The sequence below is a fragment of the Pseudophryne corroboree genome, chromosome 11, assembly GCF_028390025.1.
Source record: "Pseudophryne corroboree isolate aPseCor3 chromosome 11, aPseCor3.hap2, whole genome shotgun sequence".
Taxonomy (NCBI): Eukaryota; Metazoa; Chordata; class Amphibia; order Anura; family Myobatrachidae; genus Pseudophryne; species Pseudophryne corroboree.
Genome location: NC_086454.1, coordinates 98,341,434 through 98,350,616, shown reverse-complemented (window position 1 = coordinate 98,350,616; position 9,183 = coordinate 98,341,434).

Genomic DNA, 9,183 nt, shown 5'->3' with positions numbered 1-9,183 from the left:
AAAACCTCCATATTCCAAATAACACCCAGCCACCACCAATGAGACTGAACACAAACTCCAAAAACTCCAGCAAATAGATACACAATTATTACCACAGAGAGACCAAACTCATTACCCAAAGATCACAAATATCATCACACGACATTGACAATAGGTCAAAATGGCAAAGGGCGACACAAGAAAAGGTTGTCATGAGGTTTTTTTTGTGTGAACTTTTCCATACTTTACGTTCCACATGGAATATGATTGGGAATAGCAACCAAGCAAAGCGAGCCATACGAGGGGACGCGGTGCACTAATTGGGGTTCCCGGTCACTTTACAGAGAAAACTATATTAAAAAAATCCAGAAACTCATATCGACCTTTTCCATGTTGACCTTTTTCAGGTGTCAACCTAGTCACTGTCACAGTGCCGTAACTAGACATTTTAGCGCTGTGTGCAAGAAACAGCATCAGTGCCCCTCCCCCGTTATAGAAAACAGGGCCAGTGCGCGCCGTAGGCTCACGCAAAAAATAGGGGTGTGGCTTCATGGGGAAGGGCATGGCCACAGAGGTCCTTTTTACATATTACATCAGGCAGAACTTCCTTACACATTACGGCAAGTAGAGCCCCTTTTACTCAGTACGGCAGGTAGAGTCCCCATTTTACTCATTAGGCAGGTAGAGCTCCCTTTTACCCATTACGACAGGCAGAGTTCCCCTTTTACACATTACGGCAGGCAGAGCCACCCTTTTTACATATTAGGCAGCAGAGTCCCCCCTTTTAATCACATTAGGCAGGCAGAGTCCTTTTAATACATTTAGGCAGGCAGTCTCCCTTTTTAGACTTGAGGCAGGCAGAGTCCACCTTTTTACATAAAAGAATGGGCGGGATGAGAGAGAGAGAGATTGAGAGGGAGGGAGAGAGGGAAGAGAGAGAAAATATTCTGCTTACCTGTGACCATCCGGCAGGCATCTTGTCTTCCTCCCGCCCTATGCTGCGCTCTTTGCAGGGCATTGGGGGAGGGCTGGGAGAGATGTCATCTCTCCCAGCAGCAAACGGGGGAATGGGAGCTGCATCGCTGTGACTGGTCAGATAGTGCATTTGCGCTATGGGCAAGGCACCATTAGCACACACTTAGTTACAGCCCTGCACTGTCAACCAATAGTGGTTGACCTAATGATTGTCGACCTAGTTAGGGTCTACCCAATGATACACACCCAGTCTGTGGCACTTAGCAATAATAAACTTGGATTCTGTGACACGTAACATCAATACGCTGTAGTCTGTGGCACACAGCAGCTAGAAACTCTGCAGTCTGTGGCACTAAGTAGTAATAAGCTATGTGGTCTGTGTGACCCAGAAAGAGCAAGTTCTGCAAGCACCAAAAAACATACACCTGCAAAGAAATTAGCTCTGCTGTGTAATGCCGTAAAGTGTGAGCTCTGCAATGATTAGGCACCAGCAGTGCATGCTCTGCGATGTAGTGACACTGTTTGGAGAGACCTGTTACTGACTTCGGCACCGCAGACTACCCCTTACACAGCAATGGTTGTAATTCTGGAAGTTTCTAAGCTCTGTAGCAAAGAATGTGTAGCTTACATTGATGCATGGGTTGCAAAGTGGTCAGCATTGAAAACCCAGATGACTTGGCATTACCCATGGCCATAAGTGGGTGAAATAATAATGCCCAGTCTGCTTAGCTTTGTCATTTGAACAGACAGAGGAGAAAGGTCCAATTAAAGATGAGTGGGGGTCACGATATGGCAGTGGGTACTGGAGCGCGGCCTGACACACACAGGGCTGGGTTCAGGAGCAGGGGCTGGCACATACACACAAGGCTGGGTACAGGAGTGGGGAATGGCAGACACACACAGGGCTGGGTACAGGAGTGTGGGCAGGCGCACACAGGGCTGGTTTTAGTGGCTAACGCACACAGGCTGGATAGAGATGCGGGGGCAGGCACACACAGGACTGGGTACAGGAGCGGGGGCTTGCATACACACAGGGCTGGGTAGAGGAGCTGGGGCTGGTAGACACAGGGCTGGGTACAGGGGCACATGCAGGGCTGGCACACACAGAGCTGGGTAGAGGAGTGGGGGATGGCACATGCACAGGGCTGGGTGGAGGAGCGGGGGCTGTCACATGCACAGGGCTGGGTGGAGGAGCGAGGGCTGTCACATGCACAGGGCTGGGTGGAGGAGCGAGGGCTGTCACATGCACAGGGCTGGGTGGAGGAGCGAGGGCTGTCACATGCTCAGGGCTGGGTGGAGGAGCGAGGGCTGGCACATGCACAGGGCTGGGTGGAGGAGCGAGGGCTGTCACATGCTCAGGGCTGGGTGGAGGAGCGAGGGCTGGCACATGCACAGGGCTGGGTGGAGGAGCGAGGGCTGGCACATGCACAGGGCTGGGTGGAGGAGCGAGGGCTGGCACATGCACAGGGCTGGGTGGAGGAGGGACTGGCATGGACAGGGCTGGGTACTGGAGCGGGGGGAGGGGGCTGGCACACACAGAGCTGGGTAGAGGAGTGGGGGATGGCACATGCACAGGGCTGGGTGGAGGAGTGGGGGCTGGCACATGCACAGGGCTGGGTGGAGGAGCGAGGGCTGGCACATGCACAGGGCTGGGTGGAGGAGCGAGGGCTGGCACATGCACAGGGCTGGGTGGAGGAGCGAGGGCTGGCACATGCACAGGGCTGGGTGGAGGAGGGACTGGCATGGACAGGGCTGGGTACTGGAGCGGGGGGAGGGGGCTGGCACACACACACAGGGATGGGTACAGGAGCAGGGGCTGAAACATACACACAGGGTTGGGTACAGGAGCGGGGGCTGGCACACACACACACACACACACACACACACACACACACACACACACACACACACACACACAGGGATGGGTACAGGAGCAGGGGCTGGCACATACACACAGGGATGGGTACAGGAGCGGGGGCTGGCACATACACACAGGGTTGGGTACAGGAGCGGGGGCTGGCACACACACACACAGGGATGGGTACAGGAGCAGGGGCTGGCGCGCGCGCACACACACACACACAGGGATGTGTACAGGAGCAGGGGCTGGCACACACACACAGGGATGGGTACAGGAGCGGGGGCTGGCACATACACAGATGGCTGGGTATAGGAGCGGGGGCTGGCGGACACACACACAGAAACAACGCTGGGTACAGGAGCGGGGGCTGGCACATACACAGATGGCTGGGTATAGGAGCGGGGGCTGGCGGACACACACACAGAAACAACGCTGGGTACAGGAGCGGGGGCTGGCACATACACAGATGGCTGGGTATAGGAGCGGGGGCTGGCGGACACACACACAGAAACAACGCTGGGTACAGGAGTGGGGGCTGGCACACACAGGGCTGGGTTCAGGGGCTGACACACACGGCTGGGTACAGGAGCGGGGGCTGGCACAGAGCTGGGTAGAGGAGTGGGGGATGGCACATACACAGGGATGGGTGGTGGAGCGGGGACTGGAGAAGTGTTTGCGGTGTTCCCCTCATCCAGCTATTACTTTACCTCTTTTGACTGTATCCCATATTTACTTCTGTTGCAGCTCTGCGCCTCTGTTTGGCAGCACTCAGCCTCAGGTAGGAAGTAAACAGTCAGTTTTGAACTTTTTGCTCACCAGTGCCGTTCTGCTGTTACACCTTCCGCCGATCACCCGTTCTTATCCCACACAGCGCTCAGCGATTTTACCGCTAGCACCGGCGCTGGGGATCTCCTGCTGGAGAAGATGATATATCGGCTGTAGCTGGGGGTGAAGGATGATCTTCCGGCCAATGGTTGGATGGCTCCGCTGGCCGCCGATGAACGGTCAGCACAGCAGCTTGTTGGATCACACAGAAGTATACCGGTATACTTCTGAGGAAACGGCCACAGTCACAAGGCCGAGAAACGCTTTAAGTTATCTACGTGGATGCAATTATCCTGAAAGCAGCCTGCATTACTCCCAGTGTCAGCGAAAGTTCTGTGCGATCCAACAAGCTGCTGACCGTTCATCGGCAGCCAGCGGAGCCATCCAACCATTGCCCGGAAGATTATCCCCTATGCTGGTCTTCACCACCAGGTACTGTGGAGCCTATGTAAAACTGATTTTTAGTAAATCCAACCTGTGCTCCCTGCCCTGGTGGATATAGTGGGGTCCCTGTGCAGTACAGTGTCCACGACAGCGGCGCGGTCCGTCTCCTGGGACCGCGACTGAACCGCGATTTACCGGTGGGTCCTACCTTGGGGACCCTCTTACCTCCTCCCTGATGTGCAGCCACGCAAACCAGGAGAGCGTCAGCGGTGGTGTGCCTGAAGACCGGTGCGCCTCCGCTGCAAGTATCTGGGAACCCAGCTGCGGGAGTATGCATCGCTGCTGGGGAGGTGATGGAGCCGCAGCACAGAATGTCAGAATGACAAACAGAGCTGCGGCCCTTGAATCTTCTTAAAAAGCTCTTTTCAGGGCTGCCTAGCGCAGCCCCTCCTATTAGTGACCAACTTACAAACTGAGCTCCAGTGCCCGGTGGCGATCCTTAGTAAATAAACCCTGGCTTGTTATGAGTCCGCTGCGATGCCAACTTGTGGGTCTTTCTACAGAGTGTGTATGTATGTATATATATATATATATATATATATATATATATATATATATATATATATATATATATAACTCTGGATGTGACCGGCACTCCTACAGCAATGAATGAATACCAGGGTGCCTTCCCGTGGCACCACAAGGCCCATCCTGACGAAAGGTGTGAATAAAGACACCTGAAACGTTGATTGAACCTATGCTGACTTGGTGAGCTATTTTTTTTCAAATCCATTGGAGTGCCGCCCTCATTTGTACTTATATATATATATATATATATATATATATATATGTATATATATATATGTATATATATATGTATATATATAATAAGAATTTACTTACCGATAATTCTATTTCTCATAGTCCGTAGTGGATGCTGGGACTCCGTCAGGACCATGGGGAATAGCGGGCTCCGCAGGAGACAGGGCACATCTAAAAAAGCTTTTAGGTCACATGGTGCGTACTGGCTCCTCCCCCTATGACCCTCCTCCAAGCCTCAGTTAGGTACTGTGCCCGGACGAGCGTACACAATAAGGAAGGATCTTGAATCCCGGGTAAGACTCATACCAGCCACACCAATCACACCGTACAACTTGTGATCTGAACCCAGTTAACAGTATGATAACACAAACGAAGTAGCCTCTGAACAGATGGCTCACAACAACAGTAATAACCCGATTTTTGTAACAATAACTATGTACAAGCATTGCAGACAATCCGCACTTGGGATGGGCGCCCAGCATCCACTACGGACTATGAGAAATAGAATTATCGGTAAGTAAATTCTTATTTTCTCTAACGTCCTAGTGGATGCTGGGACTCCGTCAGGACCATGGGGATTATACCAAAGCTCCCAAACGGGCGGGAGAGTGCGGATGACTCTGCAGCACCGAATGAGAGAACTCCAGGTCCTCTTTAGCCAGAGTATCAAATTTGTAAAATTTTACAAACGTGTTCTCCCCTGACCACGTAGCTGCTCGGCAAACTTGTAATGCCGAGACTCCTCGGGCAGCCGCCCAGGATGAGCCCACTTTCCTTGTGGAATGGGCCTTTACAGATTTAGGCTGTGGCAGGCCTGCCACAGAATGTGCAAGTTGGATTGTACTACATATCCAACGTGCAATCGTCTGTTTAGACGCAGGAGCACCCAACTTGTTGGGTGCATACAATGTAAACAACGAGTCAGATTTTCTGACTCCAGCTGTCCTTGAAATATATATTTTTAATGCTCTGACAACGTCCAGTAACTTGGAGTCCTCCAAGTCGCTAGTAGCCGCAGGCACCACAATAGGCTGGTTCAAGTGAAATGCCGAAACCACCTTAGGGAGAAATTGAGGACGTGTCCTCAATTCTGCCCTGTCCGAATGGAATATCAGATATGGGCTTTTGTATGACAAAGCTGCCAACTCCGAAACTCTCCTGGCTGAAGCCAGGGCCAACAGCATGGTTACCTTCCATGTAAGGTATTTTAAATCTACCGATTTTAAAGGCTCAAACCAATGAGATTTGAGAAAATTTAGAACCACGTTCAAATCCCACGGTGCCACTGGAGGCACTATTGGGGGTTGTATATGTAGTACACCTTTGACAAAAGTTTGTACTTCAGGCACTGACGCCAATTCCTTCTGGAAGAAAATTGATAAGGCCGAAATTTGAACTTTAATGGACCCCAATTTGAGGCCCATAGACAATCCTGCTTGCAGGAAATGTAAGAATCGACCCAACTGAAATTCTTCCGTTGGAGCCTTCTTGGCCTCACACCACGCAACATATTTTCTCCAAATGCGGTGATAATGTTGTGCGGTCACTTCTTTCCTGGCTTTAATTAAAGTAGGAATAACTTCCTCAGGAATGCCCTTCTCTTTTAGAATCCGGCGTTCAACCGCCATGCCGTCAAACGCAGCCGCGGTAAGTCTTGGAACATACAAGGTCCCTGCTGAAGCAGATCCCTTCTTAGAGGTAGAGGCCACGGATCCTCCGTGAGCATCTCTTGAAGTTCCGGATACCAAGTTCTTCTTGGCCAGTCCGGAGCTACCAGTATTGTTCTTACTCCTCTTTTCCGTATAATTCTCAGTACCTTTGGTATGAGAGGCAGAGGAGGGAACACATACACTGACTGGTACACCCACGGTGTTACCAGAGCGTCCACAGCTATTGCCTGAGGGTCTCTTGACCTGGCGCAATACCTGTCCAATTTTTTGTTGAGGCGAGACGCCATCATGTCCACCTTTGGTTTTTCCCAACGGTTCACAATCATGTGGAAAACTTCTGGATGAAGTCCCCACTCTCCCGGGTGAAGGTCGTGTCTGCTGAGGAAATCTGCTTCCCAGTTGTCCACTCCCGGGATGAACACTGCTGACAGTGCTACGACATGATTCTCCGCCCAGCGCAGAATCCTTGCAGCTTCTGCCATTGCACTCCTGCTTCTCGTGCCGCCTTGTCGGTTTACGTGGGCGACTGCCGTGATGTTGTCGGACTGGATCAACACCGGCTGACCCTGAAGCAGCGATTTTGCCAGGCTTAGAGCATTGTAGATCGCTCTTAGCTCCAGTATATTTATGTGAAGAGACGTCTCCAGGTTTGACCACACGCCCTGGAAGTTTCTTCCCTTTGTGACTGCTCCCCAACCTCGTAGGCTGGCATCCGTAGTCACCAGGACCCAGTCCTGTATGCCGAATCTGCGGCCCACTAACAGATGGGCAGTCTGCAACCACCACAGGAGAGACAACCTTGTTCTCGGTGACAGTGTTATCCGCTGATGCATGTGCAGATGCGATCCGGACCATTTGTCCAGCAGATCCCACTGAAATGTTCGTGCATGGAATCTGCCGAATGGAATCGCTTCGTACGAAGCCACCATCTTTCCCAGGACTCTTGTGCATTGATGTACTGACACAGTTCCTGGTTTTAGGAGGTTCTTGACAAGTTCGGATAACTCCCTTGCTTTCTCTTCCGGGAGAAATACCTTTTTCTGAACCGTGTCCAGAATCATGCCCAGGAACAGCAGATGTGTTGTCGGGGTCAATTGAGATTTTGGAAGATTTAGAATCCACCCGTGTTGCTGAAGCACTACTTGTGTTAGCGCTACACCGACTTCCAGCTGTTCTCTGGACTTTGCCCTTATCAGGAGATCGTCCAAGTAAGGGATAATTAATACGCCTTTTCTTCGTAGAAGAACCATCATTTCGGTCATTACCTTGGTAAAGACCCGAGGGGCCGTGGACAACCCAAACGGCAGCGTTTGAAACTGATAATGACAGTCTTGTATCACGAACCTGAGATACCCTTGGTGTGAGGGGTAAATCAGGACATGTAGATAAGCATCTTTTATGTCCAAGGACACCATGAAGTCTCCTTCTTCCAGATTCGCTATCACTGCTCTGAGTGACTCCATCTTGAACTTGAATTTCTTTATGTACAGGTTCAAGGATTTCAGATTTAGAATAGGCCTTACCGAACCGTCCGGTTTCGGTACCACAAATAGTGTGGAATAATACCCCTTTCCCTGTTGTAGGAGGGGTACCTTGACTATCACCTGCTGAGAATACAGCTTGTGAATGGCTTCCAAAACCGACGTCCTTTCTGAGGGAGACGTTGGTAAAGCAGACTTTAGGAACCGGCGAGGGGGAGACCTTTCGAACTCCAGCATGTAACCCTGAGATACTATCTGCAGGACCCACGGGTCCACTTGTGAGTGAACCCATTGATTGCTGAAAATCTTGAGTCGACCCCCCACCGTTCCTGAGTCCGCTTGTAAAGCCCCAGCGTCATGCTGATGGCTTTGTAGAAGCCGGGGCGGGCTTCTGTTCCTGGGCAGGGGCTGCTTGCTGCCCTTTCTTACCCTTTCCTCTGCCTCGCGGCAGATAAGACTGTCCTTTTGGTCGCTTTTTATAGGAGCGAAAGGACTGCGGCTGAAAAGACGGTGTCTTTTTCTGTTGGGAGGGGGTCTGAGGTAAAAAAGTGGATTTGCCGGCAGTTGCCGTGGCCACCAGGTCCGAAAGACCGACCCCAAACAATTCCTCTCCTTTATATGGCAATACTTCCATATGCCTCTTGGAATCCGCATCACCTGACCACTGTCGCGTCCATAAACTTCTTCTGGCAGATATGGACATCGCGCTTACTCTTGATGCTAGAGTACAAACATCCCTCTGAGCATCTCGCATATAAAGGAAAGCATCCTTTAATTGCTCTAGAGTCAATAAAATACTGTCCCTATCCAGGGTATCAATATTTTCAGTCAGAGAATCCAACCACACTACCCCAGCACTGCACATCCAGGCTGAGGCTATTGCCGGTCGCAGTATAACACCAGTATGTGTGTATATACTCTTCAGTGTAGTTTCCAGCCTCCTATCTGCTGGATCCTTGAGGGCGGCCGTATCAGGAGACGGCAACGCCACTTGCTTTGATAAACGTGTGAGCGCCTTATCCACCCTAGGGGGTGTTTCCCAGCGCGCCCTAACCTCTGGTGGGAAAGGGTATAATGCCAATAACTTCTTGGAAATTAGCAGTTTTCTATCGGGGTTAACCCACGCTTCATCACACACGTCATTCAATTCCTCTGATTCTGGAAAAAATACAGGTAGTTTTTTCAC